Raw genomic sequence first — 22535 nt, forward strand, 5'->3', positions numbered from 1 at the left:
GGGCCTAAATGAGGCAATTAGAAATGATGAACTTTGAATACATCTTTTTACTCCTTGATAATTTCAAAATGAATATTGTAATTTTACTTTAGCTTTACCAGTAATATAAACGCATCATAATGTGATTTTTATTTAAAAAGTTAAAACTACAAATTAAAAAAATAATTTCACCAAATATGTTGTTTTCCAAAAAGCAACAGCAGTGAGGAAGTATATGTACAGTTAATTCTTCAAATTTTTACACTAAAATTAAATTGAATATAAATAAAATAATTAATAAATTAAAAATATAAAAACACAGCAATAATGACTAACAGTTTTGACCTTAGCTTTTTAATGTAATTTATCTAAATTTATATTAAAAAACTGAAGTGAGAAAAAGTTGCTTTTGTTTTGTAAATAGGTTTTTATTATTTTTAAATTAAATACAATTAATAATGAACAAAATGACACTGCCCAGCAAAGTATGAAAAAAAGTTATGATTATCTGTTTATATGTGTTGTACATGTTTACAAGTTGTTATGGTTTGACTGAGACCCCATCCAAATTTCATCTTGAATTGAAGCTCCCATAATTCCCACCTCTTGTGAGATGAACCTGATAGGAGGTAATTGAATCATGGGGGCAAGTCTCTCCCATGCTGTTCTCATGATAGTGAATAAGTATCACGAGATCTGATGGTTTTATAAATGAGAGCTCCTTTGTACAAGATGTCTTGCCGGCAGCCATGTAAGAAGTGATTTTGCTCCTCCTTTGCTTTCCATCATGCCTGTGAAGCCTCCCCAGTCATGTGGTACTGTGAGTCAATTAAACCTCTTTCCTTATAAATGAACTGAGTCTCGGGTATGTCTTTATTACCAGCATGAGAACAGACTAATACATAAGCATTTCAAAAAATATATAGTGAATACACAGCTTTTGACCTTTTGAAATTTTTTTTTTAAAGAAAATAATTGCCTAAGTCAAAGTATGTCACACAGATATTTTGTAGAGCATAAAACAAGTCATAGAAGTGTGAAAGTATTGGCCGGGTACAGTGGCTCATGCCTGTAATCCCAGCACTTTGGGAGACCAAGGCAGGAGGATCACAGGGTCAGGAGATGGAGACTGTACTGGCTAACACAGTGAAACCCAGTTTCTATTAAAAATACGAAAAAATTAGCTGGTCGTGGTGGCGGGCACCTGTAGTCCCAGCTACTTGGTAGGCTGAGGCAGGAAAATACCTTGAACCTGGGAGGCGGAGCTTGCAGTGAGCCGAGATGGCGCCACTGCACTCCAGCCGGGGCAACAGAGCCAGACACTGTCTCAAAAATAAACAGCCAGACACTGTCTCAAAAACAAACAAACAAATGAACAAACAAACAAACAAAAGAAGTGTGAAAGTATTATTATTTATTTATTTTCTCAAAATATTATCATCAAATCTCTTGGCATAACTTTTGTTATAGTTTACTAAAAAAACTCCAAATCTTATACAAAAAAATAGTTGTTTTTGGATAATGGGGAAAAAAAGTAAATCATAATAAAAATTGCTGTTGTCCTTCATTCCTAAATTTAAACCTAAATTGTAGCAATAGAAAAATAGTATAGTGTGGAGAGTATGCACTGTGCCTGAAGCCAGATGCAACTATATTTGTATCCTGCTTTATCTACTTTACATATCTTCTTGTACAAAATAACACTTCATTGATATTTTTCTCGTCAATATAATGGAATGGGAATTTTAGTAAGGATTGTGTAGAAGCCATGTAAATATTTTCATGTCTCTGAACAGAGCTTTTAAGCCAAGAAAGCTTGTATCTGGGTTAAAAAACACACATTGTAAGTTAAATGATAACAGTATATAGAGTGAAAGAACTTCAGGTGGATGTAGGGGTTTATTTTCCTAGAGCTGTGCTTTTATATTTCCAAAGGGGACAAAACCACCCACATTCCAAATGATTTGTTTACTTTAGGTGTATCAAGTTTCTCTCCCTGTTGAGAGGAGGGTATGTAGCAGTGCCTACGTTAGTGCCCAGAGTCATAGTTTTAGGATTCCTCTCCTGCAGTACAGAACCGTTTATTTAAATAGTTGTAACCATCTGGTTTTCACTACATCACCCCATATTAGGGAGAACGGTGTGTCAGTAACTGATGCTGTTATTGCTGTAAATATGAATAACAATAGTCTGTCTCTGATTCACAAACCCTATGCTTGCTTCAGGACAACGTATTTAAATATAGGTATTAAAAATTCAAGGATTAAATGATATATGTAAAATGCTCAACTTAATAATCATAATAAATTCTAAAAATCATTAGTTATTTTTAATGACAGCTGTTCAGCACAACTGTGCTCTAAGAGCTTGAATGAGTTTTTAAAATATAACCAACATGTTGTATGGCTTTTTTGGATTAAAAATAATCTGCATGCTTTTTAATTCAGTTTATAGATAAGAAAATAATCTTGATGACATACATTTATTTAATAGAGTAGAAAACAAATATTTGAAGTATATGCCATTATGTTGGAAAACTGTGGTAAGGAATTAAACATAAAATTCCTGTTGTGTTAGCATCTTGAGACATGTCCCAATATGACAAAATGGACTTTTAATTTGAGAATAGAAAAAAAAGCAAAAATAGAATTGCTAGGAATCATATAAAAAATCAAATTTTCCTGCTGGTTTATGATTTTGTGTTCTGTAAATTCTACTCCTGCTGGGTGATTAACCAAACTGACTTTTAGACTGAGTCACTAAACAAAAGAAAAACCATATAAATAACCTGCTTTTAGTTAGTTATCTTTTTTTCTTGCAAATCAACTTTACTGAGGTACACTTTACCTACTCATAAATAAAATACACCCATTTGAGGTCTACTATTTAATACGTTTCGACAAACACTTAGCTATTTAAAATACGTTATCTTTGCTTTCTCTATATGTTTCACATCATCTCACAAAAGTTCCTTACAACGATTTTCTGGTCCACCCTTCAAACATATTTGTAATACCTACCACCTACCCTTCTCCATATTGAACTTTGCAAGGCAACCTATGAACTGCTTCCTGTTACTATAGGTTTGTTTGCAATTTTTAGAGTTTCATATAAATGAAATCATACAGTATGTATTTTTTTTGTCTAACTTTTCATATTATCTTGAAATGCATGTGTCTATCAGTAGTTCATTTTCTTTGCCAAATTATATTCCATTGCATTGGTATGCCATCATTTATAATATTTTACTATATGGATATGCAACATTTTTTCATCACTTTCATGTTGAAGGACATTTAGGTTACTTTTTTTTTTCTATTACAAGTGAAGCTGCTACAAATGTATAAATTTATAAATGTAAATATATTTTTGTATAAATGTTTGTGTGGGCATATGACTTTGTTTCTCTTTGGTTGGTTTTGAGTTAATTTTTATACATGGTGAATAATTACATTTTTGAATTTTTAATTATCTATTTGATTTTTTAAAAAATAAATCTTAATTAGTAAAAAACTACAACTTGAAAATAATTTTATTAAGTCGATTAAATAGCTATTTCAATATTTATCTCTTATTATCCTAGTAGTCAGGTTTTCTGTGTTTCTATGATTCTTTTATTTTCTCTTAGTACAGTTTCTTGTACATTATTGGTAATTTTTACTTGATAAATAATTTATATTACAAATTTTGTGATGCTGTTTTCTTATGGAGAAGGTAGACTTTATTCGGTTTACTGGAGTTAGCTCATACTGACCTATGCCAATGTGTGAATTTCTTCACAAATCTGTGTTCAGTTATGTCATGTCAGTAGCTTGAAATTAGCTTTATTGGAGTGTTTACATCATGTAAATCTACAGCTCTTACAAATCAAGATATTTCTTTTTTAAAGAAATAGTTTTTAAACACTTACCAGTCCCCTAATTATTCTATCCTCTCTTAAGAGAGACTGGAAAAAACTTACCTTAATTTAAAAAGATACTTCCCTAACTTGAGTATTCATTGCAGCGGTTTTTGCTAAGTTGAAACTATTTTCAGTTTGCTCCAGGCCTTAAGGGCTAGATGCACTTCTCCTCTTAACGCTGTGATAATGGGGAAATTACATAACCTACTTTTGCAGATTCCTTGCTACTAGTTTGGAGTTTTTTGTTTGTTCATTTGTTTTTAGTCTTTCTTTCTTTCTTTCTTTCTTTCTTTCTTTCTTTCTTTCTTTCTTTCCTTCTTTCCTTCCTTCCTTCCTTCCTTCCTTCCTTCCTTCCTTCCTTCCTTAGTTCCTTCCTTCCTTTAATGTTCTTCACAAATTTATAGAATTATTCAAGTGAAAACCAGGTAGAGTTTTGCGCCAGACTTCCTTACTCTCCTAAAATGGTCTGAATGTCTGTGTCCTCTCAAAATTCATGGGTTGAAACCTAATCACCAATTTGACAATATTAGGAGGTAGAGCTTTTGGGAGACAATTAAATAGCCCTCAGAGCCTACCAATTCAGGGCCCTCATGAACTGGATTAGTGCCCTTACTAAAGGGGGCAGAGAGCGCTGCCATTTCTCCTTCCACTATATGAGAGCACAACTAGAAGACACCACTTATGAACTAGAAAATTAGCCCTAATCTGACACCAAACATTGTAGGTGCCATGACCTTGGACTTCTCAGCTTTCAGAACTTTGGGAAATAAATTTCTGTTGTATATAAGCCCCCCAGTCTATAGTATTTTGTTATAGCAGCTCGACTGGACTCAGATACCTCACTGAATTATCACTGAATTCTAGCCACAGTTCAGGAATTATAAATGGATCTAATCCCAATTTTTGTTTGTCCAGCCTTTGAGATTATCAACATTTCTCTGCCTTATGGATGTTGTCTTTTTTCTCACCTTTTGGCAGGATTCACAAATATGCCCTGAAGTTTCTGTCTCTTCAAGATCTGCCTTGGCCACTTGAGTCCTCTTTTGCTTGGTCATTCTCTTGATATATAAATTTCTGTTTATGTAGATTTTTAAATTTGTTCTCTTTATTCTATAATTCAGTTCATCATAGACATAAATGGAACTCCTCTTATCTATAATTTTAAGTCAAATCTCTTTACTCTGAATATCACCAAGATTATATGGATATACTGCTAATTAAATATAACTGCTATTATAGTTTAAAACATATATATTTTAAATATACTTGTTGCTAAATCTATTCAGTCAATGCTTGGACCTTCTCTTACTTTTCTTAATATTAGTGTTGGAGCTTTTCATTTCTTTGAAATATTTTCTTCACTTTCATCCCAAGATAATATCCTTTCCTAAATTTCTTATCATCTTATTTAACTTTCCAAATCAGTGTGATTCCCTAGATTATATTCATCTCTGAAACCTGTGAACATTTATATGCTCAAGGTGTGGTCTTCAGATCTCCTCTCTTTTCTATCACCAGCAAGCCCTCTCCTTCAGACTAGAGACTTGTGTATTTCCATGTGCAAGCTATGTTTCTACCTTGAGGATCTAACTAATATTCAGTAATTGCTGTGATTTCCTTAACACACAAAATTAATTTTGAAAGCATTTCTTCTGATTTTACTGATGAATTTTAACCCACTATAAACTAGGTGCATAAAATTATGTGTAAATGTATTCTGTATTATGTTATGATGTGTGTCATGTGACAACATATTAAGAAAGTTGCAGCAATACTGTTAACAAAATAAATGTCACCTTATAAAATGTCCTACCCTGTTAATTTTGGTTCATGGTCTTTTGAGTGTATCACTAGGTCATTGTTATCTCTTCTTAAAATTTTTTTATAACCCCTTCACGACAGAAACATGCGCTTCAAGTATCCAGATTTCCTAATGTATATTTTCTGCAAATAAAATATTTCAAAAATAAGGGTTCACCTCAGTTACCATATTTCAAAGGAGTTCTATTTGCTTCACTTAATAGTCGACTGTTATTTATCTTAAGCTGTTCTCTCTTAATGTTTATAGGGTTCTCTAACTCTAGACTGCAAAAATGAACAAGTTCCTGTTAGTACTATCTATATATTTTAAGATTTTATATGTATAATAATTCCTTCTGGCAACTTTTGCCATTAAGGTTTGATAGCTACATTAGGAAGATAATGAGCTGAAAAGACAAGAAAATTCCCTGAGCTAACTTTTTTTATATTTAATAGTTAAATCCAGTGCTTACTGGGGACATGAGGAAGACAAAAGCATATTTTAAAAAATCCATATTTATGATGTCTAAATTTTCAGCTAAGAATATTTGTTAATTTTTTTTTTTTTTATACTTTAAGTTCTAGGGTACATGTGCATAACATGCAGGTTTGTTACATATGTATTCTGTGCCATGTTGGTGTGCTGCACCCATCAACTCGTCAGCACCCATCAATTCATCATTTATATCAGGTATAACTCCCCAATGCAATCCCTCCCCCCTCCCCCCTCCCCACGATAGGCCCCATTGTGTGATGTTCCCCTTCCCGAGTCCAAGTGAGCTCATTGTTCAGTTCCCACCTATGAGTGAGAACATGCGGTGTTTGGTTTTCTCTTCTTGTGATAGTTTGCTAAGAATGATGGTTTCCTGCTGCATCCATGTCCCTACAAAGGACGCAAACTCATCCTTTTTTATGGCTGCATAGTATTCCATGGTGTATATGTGCCACATTTTCTTAATCCAGTCTGTCACTGATGGACATTTGGGTTGATTCCAAGTCTTTGCTATTGTGAATAGTGCCGCAATAAACATACTGTTTTCCATAATGGTTGAACTAGTTTACAATCCCACCAACAGTGTAAAAGTGTTCCTATTTCTCCACATCCTCTCCAACACCTGTTGTTTCCTGATTTTTTAATGATTGCCATTCTAACTGGTGTGAGATGGTATCTCATTGTGGTTTTGATTTGCATTTCTCTGATGGCGAGTGATGATGAGCATTTTTTCATGTGTCTGTTGATATTTGTTAAATTTAACAAAATTTTCTGTTTCAAGAAGTTTTGCTGTTTTTTTCCTTAATCTTGAACAATTTATCATCAGTGAAACCTACCATCTCATATTATAATTATATGCAATTTATATTTCTTAAGAATTTCCCCTAAACTCTGTAACAATAAACTCGATTACCTAGTTCTCTATATTTCTTTTTTTTCTTTTATTATTATTATACTTTAAGTTCTACAATACATGTGCACAATGTGCAGGTTTGTTAGATATGTATACTTGTGCCATGTTGGTGTGCGGCACCCATCAACTCATCAGCACCCATCAACTCGTCATTTACATCAGGTGTAACTCCCAATGCGATCCCTCCCCCTTCCTCCCTCCCCATAATAGGCCCTGGTGTGTGATGTTCCCCTTCCCGAGTCCAAGTGATCTCATTGTTCAATTCCCACCTATGAGTGAGAACATGCGGTGTTTGGTTTTCTGTTCTTGAGATAGTTTGCTGAGAATGATGGTTTCCAGCTGCATCCATGTCCCTACAAAGGATACAAACTCATCCTTTTTTATGGCTGCATAGTATTCCATGGTGTATATGTGCCACATTTTCTTAATCCAGTCTGTCACTGATGGACATTTGGGTTGATTCCAAGACTTTGCTATTGTGAATGGTGCCACAATAAACATATGTGTGAATGTGTCTTTATAGCAGCATGATTTATAATCCTTTGGGTATATCCCAGTAATGGGATGGCTGGGTCAAATGGTATTTCTAGTTCTAGATCCTTGAGGAATTGCCATACTGTTTTCCACAATGGTTGAACTAGTTTACAATCCCACCAACAGTGTAAAAGTGTTGCTATTTCTCCACATTCTCTCCAGCACCTGTTGTTTCCTGACTTTTTAATGATTACCATTCTAATTGGTGTGAGATGGTATCTCATTGTGGTTTTGATTTGCATTTCTCTGATGGCCAGTAATAGTGAGCATTTTTTCATGTATCTGTTGGCTGTATGAATGTCTTCTTTTGAGAAATGTCTGTTCATATGCTTTGCCCACTTTTTGATGGGGTTGTTTGATTTTCTTGTAAATTTGTTTGAGTTCTTTGTAGGTTCTGGAAATGAGCCCTTTGTCAGATGAGTAGATTGCAAAAATTTTCTCCCATTCTGTAGGTTGCCTGTTGACTCTGATGGTAGTTTCTTTTGCTGTGCAGAAGCTCTTTAGTTTAATTAGATCCCATTTGTCAATTTTGGCTTTTGCTGCTGTTGCTTTTGGTGTTTTAGACATGAAGTCCTTGCCCATGCCTATGTCCTGAATGGTATTACCTAGGTTTTCTTCTGGGGTTTTTATGGTATTAGGTCTAACATTTAAGTCTCTAATCCATATTGAATTAATTTTCATATAAAGAGTAAGGAAAGGATCCAGTTTCAGCTTTCGACTTATGGCTAGCCAATTTTCCCAGCACCATTTATTAAATAAGGAATCCTTTTCCCATTTCTTGTTTTTCTCAGGTTTATCAAAGATCAGATGGCTGTAGATGTATGATGTTATTTCTGAAGACTCTGTTCTGTTCCATTGGTCTATATCTCTGTTTTGGTACCAGTACCATGCTGTTTTGGTTACTTAGCCTTGTAGTATAGTTTGAAGTCAGGTAGCATGATGCCTCCAGCTTTGTTCTTTTGACTTAGGATTGTCTTGGCAACGCAGGCTCTTTTTTGGTTCCATATGAACTTTAAAGCAGTTTTTTCCAATTCTGTGAAGAAAGTCATTGGTAGCTTGATGGAGATGGCATTGAATCTATAAATTATCATGGGCAGTATGGCCATTTTCATGATATTGATTCTTCCTATCCATGAGCATGGTATGTTCTTCCATTTGTTTGTGTCCTCTTTTATTTCACTGAGCAGTGATTTATAGTTCTCCCTGAAGAGGTCCTTTACATCTCTTGTAAGTTGGATTCCTAGGTATTTTATTCTCTTTGAAGCAATTGTGAATGGAAGTTCATTCATGATTTGGCTCTCTGTTTATCTGTTACTGGTGTATAAGAATGTTTGTGATTACTGCACATTCATTTTGTATCCTGAGACCTTGCTGAAGTTGCTTATCAGCTTAAGGAGATTTTGGGCTGAGATGATGGGGTTTTCTAAATATACAATCATGTCATCTGCAAACAGGGACAATTTGACTTCTTCTTTTCCTAACTGAATACCCTTGATTTCTTTGTCTTGCCTGATTGCCTTAGCCAGAACTTCCAACACTATGTCGAATAGGAGTGGTGAGAGAGGGCATCCCTGTCTTGTGCCAGTTTTCAAAGTGAATGCTTCCAGCTTTTGCCCATTCAGTATGATATTGACTGTGGGTTTGTCATAAATAGGTCTTATTATTTTGAGATACGTTCCATCAATACCGAATGTATTGAGAGTTTTTAGCGTGAAGCGCTGTTGAATTTTGTCAAAGGTCTTTTCTGCATCTTTTGAGATAATCATGTGGTTTTTGTCTTGGTTCTGTTTATATGCTGGATTACATTTATTGATTTGCATATGTTGAACCAATTCTCTATATTTATAAATGTTAGAAAGGCTTATTGCAATCTGTTGGTTTATAATTTAGAAATTTTTTTTTGATTCCACATGGGTAAGAAAAACCATTCTTATTTTGAAAACTATGACTATGTTTGCTAGAAATATAGAATCATAGTAGTCTCTTTTCCTATCAGAACAGGGGAAATATTTATGTCAAGGCTATGGATTCCTACCTCTTGTTTTTATTTTCTTAGTGATTTGTAAAATGTTCTGTTGTTAACCAGTCCTTCTGGTTACAGGCCTTTTTTCCTGCTTTACATGTACTTTTCCAGATCATTGAGACTGAATAGATTGTTTCTAGTTTCTGTGAATAGAAATGCTCAGACTGAGTTATATAAATGGCAATATCCATAGGCAATCATTTCATGCAACTCCCTACTGCTACATAGAATTACGCATAAAGTAGCATAGCAGCACTGTTCTATTTCAAATTTTTGAGAAAATACAGCAATACCCTTTTTAATATTTTATCCAAAGCTGTATTTTCATACATGCCTTACAGAAATCATTTTGTTCTTTTTGCTATTCATATAACCCTCCAATTTGAATTGTCCAGTTCATGGACCTGGTTTTGTGGTTTGGGGCTTGATGCATTATTTCTACATGGCTTTACCTTTGATTTGCACCCTTATGAGTATTCTAATGTTGTTTGAACAATGTTGTCTTCAGATTCTCACCCAGGGCCAGACGGATTCACAGCCTAATTCTACCAGATATCCAGAGAAGAATCGGTACCAATTCTACTGACTATTCCAAAAGATGGAAAAGGACAATTTTCTCCCCAACTCATTCGATGAAGCTGGTATCACTTTCATACTAAAGCCATGAAAGGACATAACAAAAAAGAAAACTATAGGCTAGTGTCTCTGATGAAAACAGTTGCAAAATCCTCAACAAAAACACTTGCAAACTGAACCCAATAGCACTTAAAAAAAAAAAAAAAAAAAAAACTACTTCTTCATAGTCAAGTGGTTTTCATCTCAGGGATGCTGGGATGTTTCAACAAAAGCAAGTCAATGAATGTGATTTATCACATCAACAGAATCAAAAACAAAAACCACAATTATCTCAATAGATGAAGAAAAAGCATTCAATAAAATCCAGCATCACTTTATAATAAAAATCTTCAAAACGCTAGACATAGAAGAAACACACCTCAAAATAATAAAAGCCATATATGACAAACCCAGGTTTCACTAAAATACAATTCATTTATGTAATCAAAAACAACTTGTTTGCCTAAAACTATTGAAATATAAAGAATTCCACTTTGTAGACATTTCATATTTTCTGTATCCATTCATTCACTGATGGACCCTTAGGTTGAGCCATTATCTTGGCTACTGTGAATTGTGCTGTAATAAACATGGGAGTGCAAACATCTCTTCAAAACACTTATATTCTTATTTTTTTGACATATACCCAAAGGTGAGATTGCCGGATCATATGACAGTTGTACTTTTAGTGTCTTAAGGAACGTTCAGACTGTTTTCCAATATGACTTTACTACTTCATATTCCCACCAACAGTGAGGGCTCCCCTTTCTCCACATCCTCACCAGCATCCTTTTTTTTTTTTCAATTTTTTTGATAAAAGCCATTTTAACTGGGGTGAGATGATATCTCACTGTCATTTTGATTTGCATTTCCCAGATAATTAATGATGCTAAGCATTTTTTAAGATACCCGTTGGCCATTTGTATGTCGTCTTCTAAGAAATGTCTGTTCAGATCTTTTGCTCAGTTTTAAATTGGATCACTTGGCTTTTTGCTATTGAGTTGTTAGAGTTCCTGTTTATTAATCCCTTGGCAGATGACTGTGTTTTCTATATCCAATAATTTGTAAGCAAGAAATACATTTTCTATATGAATATTTATGAGCAAAATACAAGCCTCATTTCTCATTTAGGCATGTTTTTGCAATTTGTGTGTCTGTTGGCCTATGCTTTCAAGAGTATACCTTAAAAGAAGGACTAACTATTGATGGCATGAGTCCTCTTTCAATATTTCATTATGAAAATTTTTCAAATATGGGGAAAATTTTAAAGAACATTTCGATAAGTACTCAAGCACAGCTTAGATTGTATCATTAAAATATCTGCGTTATCACATGTCTGTCACTACAATGTGTCTATGTTCTTCTAATAATCTCATTTTAATTTTGATATGTTTTAATTAATTCACATAATTCAGAGGCAAATTTTAAAGATTTTTTACAGTAAAACATACATAGAATTAGATGGATAACTCTTAAAAATTTATTTTCTGAGCTTTCACAAGTGTATTCATTCATGTAACGCTAAAATATACAACATGACAGTCACCCAAAAAGAACCCTCATGCCTCTTCACAGTGTGACATAAGATTAATTTTATTTTCTGTCACATATGAATATTAAGTTATTCCCATAGTATTTGTTTAAAAGACTTTTCTTTCCTCATCAGATTGCCTCAGCATCATTATTTAAAATCAAATGAATATATCATTTGAATCTGTTTCTGGACTCTGTAGCCTCTTCAATTGATCTACAGGTAGATTCTATGCCAATACCACATTGTCTTTATTATTGAAACTTTATAGTAAGTATTGAAATTATATAGTGTAAGTTTTTATAATATTGCTTTGGCATTTCTATAATATATACAATTTAGAATCAACCTGTCCATTTCTATTTGAGAAGGCCTACTAGTATGTGACTGGAATTTTGTTGAATCTATTATTATATGTTGGAAAACATATCTTAACCATATTAAATCTTCCAATCAATGAGCACACCTATGCACATAATTTACTGTCTTTTAAGATCTTCAGTATATTTGGTAGCATTTGGTGTAGAGGTCTTTGACACACTTTTTTATTTTTCTATATGTCTTATCTTTATAGGTTTCTTGTATAATCCTATGACTAACAGAGAACCTACCATGTATAATTTCAGTCCCTTTAAATGTTTTGAGATTTCTTTATATTCTCCATATAGATTATCTTGATGAACATTCCATATGGTTTTAAAAAGCTAACCAACAACAAGGTTAAGAAGAATGAAGATTTGTCATCCACTCTTGAGATTGTGGATCACCTTTGTGACATGTTTTCTAAAGAGATGTGAAGTTTAAAGGTGCACTGGAATGAGTGAAGTACAAATAAGAATAAAGAAAATATAAATAATATTAAGCCACTGTTTCAAAAAATTGGTAACATGAATTATTTATATTAATCTTATGTTATTTCCATTTTTTCTGAAGGATCTATCACTCATTTAGCAAACATTTTTAAACATAGATCTATTGTTGTCCATTCATTCTGACAAAATTTTGAAAAACAATTTTACATATGCCTAACTGTAAGTTTCCACAAAGTAAGCTTGTTAAAGTATTGGTGGTGGTTGTTTCTAAAAATTAATTGATATAATGACTAAGTGAAATATTCCCCTCAACTGAAAATCATGGCTTTATGGTTCCAGTATTACACAAAATCTCTAATGTTTTGACTGTGGTGGTTAAGATTTCAAAATAAGAAATAGTTTGACTTACACCAATAGAAGTTTTTCATGACTTTATTTATTTAAGGAACAGGCTGGGCACAGTGGCTTATGTCTGTAATCCCAGCACTCTGGGAGGCCAAGGTGGGATGGACCTCCTGAGGTCAGGAGTTCAAGACCAGCTTGGCCAACATGGAGAAACCTTGTCTCTACTGAAAAATACAAAAATTAGCTGGGCATGGTGGCACACACCTGTAATCCCAGCTACCTGGGAGGCTGAGGCTGGAAAATCGCTTGAACCCAGGGAGGTGAAGGTTGCAGTGAGCTGAGATCTCACCACTGCACTCTGGCCTAGGTGACGGAGAAAGACTCCATCTCAGAATAAATAAATAAACAAACAAACAAACAAATAAATAATCAATAAAAGAAAGAATATTCTTGCAGATCATAGACTGAAAATTTTCCAGCCCCCCACCCCAATATCCTTCTACATAACCACTTTTGATATAGGATCAATGGCTTTATATACTCACCCATGATTACCCTATCTTAGGTTAAATATTCATGCTATATATCTTTCCAATTTTCTTTTTATATGCTATGTGCCAGCACCTTAATGTTACATTTTCAGGACTCATGGTTCTTTCTTTGGACCATGTAGTAGTGATAAAATGAAAAAGTAAGGTGCCATGATATACATTTAGAAAAGCATTGAATTGAACCCAGAAACAAAAAAAAGTCAGATACTAACTTTGGCATTTACCAACATGTGATCTTGGTTGAGATGCATATTTCATGTGTTTTGTTTTTAAAATGGAGGTTAATGGAATGTTCTTAATTGCTTTAAAGCAATTTTATTGCTTTTTAATTGCTTTTATTATGTAGGGGTGTGTGTGTGTGTGTGTATACATGCATATATATGTGTATATATATATGTTGTCTGTGTATATAATGCATTTGTATACATATGCAAATACGCTGAGATATTAGTATTAAATATGTTCCACAAGGAGAAACTGACTTATTTGAAGAAGTGAGTCATCTTAAGATTTATGCTGTTTTAACCTACAAATATTCTTATGTATGTAAATTATAGATGAACAAAAGTTATGTTCATGAATCATATCTGCTGTCCAGTGAAGTTATTGACATATTTTAATGTATTAATATTTGGGCAAAATATTTCTGCTCTACGTTTTTCTAGTTTAAAAAGTATTAATTCTAAAAGCAGTATTTTTGTACTAAAAATGTTATGTATTAGGCCTATACATTTAGTGACTTTCAGTAAGATACCAGGACTAATATCTAGAAACAATACTCATTTGGAAAAAAATAATATAAAATATTTCTTAAGGCCAAAAGCCAATGTACTTGAGAGAAACAAGCACCCATAATTCAGTGTAAGGATTATTACTCTTAAATATATTTGCTGTAGTATAATTATGACTCCAGTATACTAAATCTCTGAAAACAATTTCTGCCTAAATGCCACACAGGTTGATATTATTTGGAGTATGCTCTTAAGTAGCTCTGAATATTTTAACTTATTATATTGCTAAACCCAACAAGCAAACCTTTTCTTCTTCCTGTAGTTAACACAGGTACATGGAAATGATAGCAAGGTATAAAACTCCTGGAAAAAAAAAAAAAAAAAAACAGAAAACAAAACAAAACAAAATGAAACAAACAAATCCTACCAAAGGGTAGGATTTTAAGAAAATCAATGGCATACATTGGGCGGGATTAACTAATTACATAAATAACACTGATTATTTGTAAGCAAATGTGTGCTTAAATTGTAAACTCTCCAGCTTTTAGAAGATCCTTAGAGTACAGGGAGGAAAGTATGTTGTTATAAATCTACAGCTGGTGAAGGATCAGGTGCATCATGCTCTGTTTGAAATGACTAATCAAGGTAATGCTAGGTTATGTTGTGATATATTCTCAAGTCTCATAAGCTTCACACAGTAAAATTCACATCTTAACATCCCACATCAGTTGTGAGGTTAACAGTGCTAGCTCTCAAGTGCAGTACTCCAAGCTGTTCTCATATGTGGTTGTGCCATTTCATTCTGTGGCCTTTACATTTGCCTCCAAGAAGAAAAAGAAACATGGAGGAGACCTATTTATAACTTTATGATTTCATCCTAAAGTGACTCTCGGCATTTCTACTCACATTTCATTGAAAGAACAAGTTACACAGTTCCAAACTAATTGCCAGAATAGCTCAGTGATGTTAAATAGATACTTAGTGATCACTAATAGTCTCGGACACTTATAGTAACACATTATGTTACTATTTGTTACAAAGTGTAGCTTAAACACAAAACATTTACACTTACGAAGCATGCCTCTATTCTCATTTGGCTTCCATTTGTCTTTTCTACTAGGTAAGTTATCACTCACATGTATGTTTGTGTGATTGGTGGTTCTATTGCCATTAAAAATAATAATAAATCAATCTCTTGTGACTTTGGTTAGTGTGAATTATCTCTTAGCCACCTATTAACTCACTTGCATACACTTGATGCTGGAGAAAAAAAAAAAAAAAAAGTTCAAATCTAAGAACCTGAGCCTGTAGTTGAGTAAAACTGCCCTACTACGTGAGACTTTTTACAATTAAAACTCACATATCCTCACAGTTTTCTTTCATACTTGTCTATAAATTCAACAATATATGATATGGTATACACAGAATGGTGTTACAGAACCCTCCAAGTCAATGTTTATTAATTATTCACATATGTACAAAATTTTTTTGAAAATAATTCCATTAATCTCATCTTGAAAACATAATTCCACCTAAAACTTGGCATTATTTATTTGGATACAAACAACTGAAGCCCAAACTTGATTATCCTTACAGATAAGCGAATAATCAGGCCTTAGAAGCCCATTTTTATTACGGCTTGCTAGTAAAATTCCCCAGATTGTTTTCTGGCCTTTTTTTCTGTGCTTAATATAGAGGTGTATGATTTTCCAGTTGTGAATTTAAAGTCAACAGAAAACATATAAAACATTCCCAAACACATTAATGTGATGGATGCTTTTACAGTAACATTTACTGCAAGGTAGTCTTCTTATTTATTTTTTTTTGGAAAAAAAACTTTTAAAATACTTTTAAATGCTTCTTAAAGTATATATTAAAGTTAATACCAGGCATCAGGCAACTGTGATACGTTTTTACAAGTTTACATTAAAAACCAATGATAAAGTCCCCTATATATAAGTAGGTAACGGACAGTTGTCACTTATTTGTAATTATGTTAAAATATAATCATATATGTATAGTCCAGAGAGCAATAACAATTTTAGTGCAAAAAGTATAAATAAAACTAGAAGTTGATCTTGCTTTTGAAAGCAACAACTTGTTGAAAGAATGCCTGAGTGAGAAAAGCTTCTGCAGCTAACATAATTGTTATTCTAACTCACATTTACTATAAATACATTATGTATCAGTCACTATACTAAAATCTTTCTAATTATTAGCTTATTTCATATACTAGACTTTCCATATAATAGATGAAGAAGAGACAAAATTGTATGCTCACTGCACTGTATATATTATGAGCATGTATATTTCTGTCTTAAAACTACCATAGACTGGCTTAAATAGATCAGAAATGTATTTCTCACAGTTCTTGAGCCTGGGAAGTCTCAAGACTTCCCATGATCAAGCCACCAGTACATTTGATGTCTTCTGAGGGCCTGCTTCCTGGTTTATAGACCCGGTGGGATGGGTGAGTGGTCTCTCTTGGGCCTTTTATAAGGGCCTCTTTTATTTTGAATTGAACAAAAAAACATAGCAGTATCCTGGGCAGTGTTGAGTGTTAATTTGAAATTATGATCATAAATTGATAGTGCTACCAACTAATCTAATATTTAAAAATTAAAATATTTGAGCTTTAACAATCCTTGGCTGATAGGGTGCTTACCCATCTAATTTAATATATTGGAAATAGTCAAATTTAGGGTGCAAGTAAAATGTAATGGAAAAGGTGTTCATAAATGGATCCCCTTTATGAGGGCTCTCCTCTCATAACCTAATCACCTTGCTAAAGACCCTTGGGTGTTAAGATTTTAACATATGAATTCGTAGGTGTGGGTACAAAAACTTTCAGTTTATAGAAACTTACTAACTGCATGAGCGTTTCTCTTAAGCAACTCTGCCATTAACCACCACCATTAACCACTCCTCAGTGACAATTAAGCAGGTCTCTGACACACTGTTCTTCAAGACTTTAGTTTAAATAATCTGAACTCATTATTTATATCATATACAGTAATTTCACAGAGAACCCAACTAATGGAATAGATGAGAGTGGAACAGTTGTGAAAGAAATCAATTTCCTTTTGCCTGCTGTGGTGGCTCCTGTCCCACTGCTTGAAAATGAATATTTACAATGCTGATTACATTAATTCCCAGAAGGAACTCTAGTGAATCCTCTCTCTTTAAAGAAAGTAGAGGATTATGTTTTTCTGCTGAAAACAACTTTATTTCTGCTAATAGAGAAAAATAAAATAGCTCATAGAAATTAACTGCAGATAATTTTTTAATGATTCACTCAACTTTCCGACAGCCAAACTGATATGGCTTTAGAAGACCCTGTGGCTAAGAAAATGTAGTTTTTCTTAACTTTTTAAAATATTGAAACACAAATGATTTAATTTAAATGAATTTACTTCATTGTATTTTGCTTAATAGAAGATAAAAATTACAAAATAGCCTTACCCATTTAAAAAATCCCTTGAAGATGTGAGGTTTCATTAAAATGTATAAATAAAAGCTGTAATTTTCTAGCAGGCTTGAAAGTAGTCTGTACAGCAACATTTGAAAAAAGTAGCTAAGAGGAAATTTTAAACTCGGTTTGAAATAACATAAAACCTGCCTTTTACAAAATGTACACTTTTTGTGACCTGCTATCTGATATTTTTATTTAAAGCATTATCTCCTGGATATATTGGCTAAAACAAAATGTTTAAAAGAAATAAAGTAACCATTATAGTATCATAAAATCATTTCAATATTTTCAGTTAAGATTTCCAAAGCTATAATTTTAGTAACATTTTCATCCATTTATGAACATCTTTTCCTTTACATTTTAATTGCACCCTAACCTGGACTATTCCCAATATATTACTTTATATGAGTAAGCACCCTATAAGCCAAGGGTTGTTAGAGAAATGTTCAAATGTTCTAATATTTTAATATCAGAATAGTTGGTAGCACTATACGTTTATGATCATAATTTTAAATTAACACTCAACACTGCCCAGGATACTGCTATTTTTTTTTTTTTTTTTTTCTCAATTCAATCTTCCACTCTCCACAGCAGTGGTTCACAAGGTGTGGTCCATGGACAAGCAAGGACTTCATCAATGTGGAATTTGTTATGAATGCAAATTATTGGCCTCATCTGGACCTACAAATAACAAATTCTGGGCTTTGAGCCTAGCAATCTGTGTTTTCATTCCTTTATGTTTGTTTTCATGTCTATCCCTTCTACTCTTTTAGTAAATTTATCCTTTTAGATATCCTTATTCTCTTACATAATCAACCTTCTTCCCCGTGCGTCTGCATATTTGCTATTGGCTTTTGCATATTTTCTCTTTTATTAAAAATGTTAACAAGTACTCTCCTATCAAAAGCAAACTTCAATACTTACTGTTTCCATTTTTCAATCTCGTATTCATTATTCAACCCAATAAAGTCTGTCTCCCATCCTCATCAAGCTGTAAAATTGTTCTTCAATTTTACTAGTAAGGCTTATGTCAGCATCAAGGGTAATTTTTAATTTTCTCAATTTCCTGTCAATAGTTGCCTGTTCTTTCTTTATATCATCCTGCCTTTCATTTTTTAAAATTTTAGGTGACTTTGAAGGGAAATGTTAAGAAATTATTGGACATATCTGGGTCCAAAATTAACTATGACTTTTTGCAGTCCAAAATTTAACTATAACTTTTTGTTATAGTTATAGTAATTATATAGTTATAGTAATTATATATATAATTATATAATATAATTATAGTCCAAAAATTAACTATAACTTTTTGAGTCATTTACATGTCTTTGGTAATTGAGGCTATGTATGTGTGAGATTGCCTAAGGAGGAAATACAGAATGAAATGAGAAGACTATTAACTTGAACTATAAATTGTGAGTCATCTGCATGTTTGTGGTAATTGGAGCTATGTGTGTATGAGATTGCACAGAAATTACAGGCTGAGATGGAAAGAATCCTAAAAGCCAAAAAGTGAAGATGCTTAAAATGAGTAGCTGTGTAAAGAAAAATAAACCTATAATTTTCTTTAGTGCGTTCTTTGTCCTGAACCCAGCTGCTCAATTTTGGAACCTAGGCATTTCAAAATCAAATGACCAAAAACAAATCTGTAATCTTTCCTTCTAAACGCGGCACACGTCTAGTTTTCTTTTTCTTTTTGTTTTCCAACTTTTATTTTAGATTTAGGTGGTACATGTGCAGGATTTTACAGGGTATATTGTGTGATACTACAGCCTGGGGTACAAATGATCGGTCGTCCAGGTACTGAGCACGATACCGAATAATTTTCAACTCTTGTCCCTGTCCCTCCCTCCCCCTCTAGTAGTCCCCAGTTTCTATTATTGCCATCTTTATGTACATGAATTCACATTGTTTAGTGCCCACTTGTAAATGAGAACATGCAGTATTTGGTTTTCTGTTTCTGCATTAGTGCCCTTAGAATAACGGCCTCTGACTGCATCCATGTTGCTGCACAGAACATGATCTTGTTCTTTTTTATGTTTGCATGCTATTCCATGGTATACATGTACCATATTTACTTTATCCAATCCGTGATTAATGAGCAGCTGGATTGATTCCATCTCTTTGCTATTGTCAATAGCGCTGTGATGAACATATGGGTGCATTTGTCTTTTTGGTAGAGCAATGTATTTTCCTTTGGACACATACCCAGTAATAGGATTGCTGTGTCAAATGATAGCTCAACTCTTAGTTATTTGAGAAATCCGCACACTGCTTTCCACAGTGACTGAACTAATTTACATTTCCACCAACAGTGGATAATCATTCTCTCTTCTTTGCAGCCTCACCAGTATCTGTTGATTTTGACTTTTTAATAATAGCCATTCTGACTGGTGTGAGGTGGTATCTCATTGTGGTTTTGATTTCCATCTCTCTGATGATTAGTGATGTGAGGCATTTTTCTAAATAGCAAAATGGCACTATTAATTCTTTTTCAGAAGCCAGCCATCTAGTTGTCACTACTTTGTCTGGCTGCCTAACACTTCTTAGAGATAATTGATTGTGAATATCTGGGCTGTTTGACGGAATACTTCTCAAACCAATCCCTTCTCTCCATGTCTACTGCTATCATTCCCATGAATGACAGTAAAGTCATTCTGCCGGGGTCCCTTATAAAGTCTCCATGAATTCTTCAGAATGTAACAGATTATATGTTCTGAGGGCTAGTCTTATCATACAATCCTTTGGCTTAAAATAAATTAATGGTTTTCCATTATACATCAAATAAAGACCAAAACCAATTAATATGACCAAGCTTCACATGATCTAGACCCTGCTTTTCTTTATAGTCCCTTCTTATTCTCCGTTTATTTCTTTCTCTTAATTTCAACCATAGTTTACTTATTTTAACCTCATAAACTCATCATTCTACCTTATTCATAAGGTTTTTTCTCAGAGGAATCTCTGGGGTATAACAAAAACATACCTCTTCTTCTTTAACTAATACCTTTTTTTCGTTATGTGTCCACTCAAATCCCAAAATAATAATATGTGATTTGCCAAGTAATATTTACAAAGTGCCTATTTTCCTGCTTCAAATTATTTGAATAATATATGGATTTTATATAATTAGATTAAACCTGTATCCAAGCATTTTGATTTAGGAATTACAGGAAATTATGAGGATAGATTACATTTTCACTTAATCTGCATATTTACATATTATATACAACATTTTGTACATATAGGATATTATTGATATGGCTTTTACATATTTATTCACACTGGGGTTGAACTCATTGCTTATGTTTTATTTCATATATTTCTAGGCACAACTTTTATCTTATAAAGGAAGCACTATACATTTTTTTTTTTTGATTTTAAGGTATGCCAATCATTTTTTTTATTATTATTTTATTTTATTTTATTATACTTTAAGTTCTAGGGTACATGTGCATAACGTGCAGGTTTGTTACATATGTATATCTGTGCCATGTTGGTGTGCTGCACCCATCAACTCGTCAGCACCCATCAATTCATCATTTATATCATGTATAACTCCCCAATGCAATCCCTCCCCCCTCCCTCCTCCCCATGATAGGCCCCAGTGTGTGATGTTCCCCTTCCCGAGTCCAAGTGATCTCATTGTTCAGTTCCCACCTATGAGTGAGAACATGCGGTGTTTGGTTTTCTCTTCTTGTGATAGTTTGCTAAGAATGATGGTTTCCAGCTGCATCCATGTCCCTACAAAGGTCGCAAACTCATCCTTTTTTATGGCTGCATAGTATTCCATGGTGTATATGTGCCACATTTTCTTAATCCAGTCTGTCACTGATAGACATTTGGGTTGATTCCAAGTCTTTGCTATTGTGAATAGTGCCGCAATAAACATACGTGTGCATGTGTCTCTGTAGTAGAATAATTTATAATCCTTTGGGTATATACCCAGTAGTGGGATGGCTGGGTCATATGGTACCTCTAGTTCTAGATCCTTGAGGAATTGCCATACTGTTTTCCATAATGGTTGAACTAGTTTACAATCCCACCAACAGTGTAAAAGTGTTCCTATTTCTCCACATCCTCTCCAACACCTGTTGTTTCCTGATTTTTTAATGATTGCCATTCTATCTGATGTGAGATGGTATCTCATTGTGGTTTTGATTTGCATTTCTCTGATGGTGAGTGATGATGAGCATTTTTTCATGTGTCTGTTGGCTGTATGAATGTCTTCTTTTGAGAAATGTCTGATCATATCCTTTCCCCACTTTTTGATGGGGTTGTTTGTTTTTTTCTTGTATATTTGTTTGAGTTCTTTGTAGATTCTGGAAATTAGCCCTTTGTCAGATGAGTAGATTGCAAAAATTTTCTCCCATTCTGTAGGATGCCTGTTCACTCTGATGGTAGTTTCTTTTGCTGTGCAGAAGCTCTTTAGTTTAATGAGATCCATTTGTCAATTTTGGCTTTTGCTGCCGTTGCTTTTGGTGTTATAGACATGAAGTCCTTGCACATGCCTATGTCCTGAATGGTACTACCTAGATTTTCTTCTAGGGTTTTTATGGTAATAGGTCTAACATTTAAGTCTCTAATCCATCTTGAATTAATCTTCGTATAAGGAGTAAGGAAAGGATCCAGTTTCAGCTTTCTACTTATGGCTAGCCAATTTTCCCAGCACCATTTATTTAATAGGGAATCCTTTCCCCAATTCTTGTTTCTCTCAGGTTTGTCAAAGATCAGATGGCTGTAGATGTGTGGTATTATTTCTGAGGACTCTGTTCTGTTCCATTGGTCTATATCTCTGTTTTGGTACCAGTACCATGCTGTTTTGGTTACTGTAG

Source organism: Piliocolobus tephrosceles, chromosome 4 (genome assembly GCF_002776525.5).
Source record: "Piliocolobus tephrosceles isolate RC106 chromosome 4, ASM277652v3, whole genome shotgun sequence".
Classification (NCBI taxonomy): domain Eukaryota; kingdom Metazoa; phylum Chordata; class Mammalia; order Primates; family Cercopithecidae; genus Piliocolobus; species Piliocolobus tephrosceles.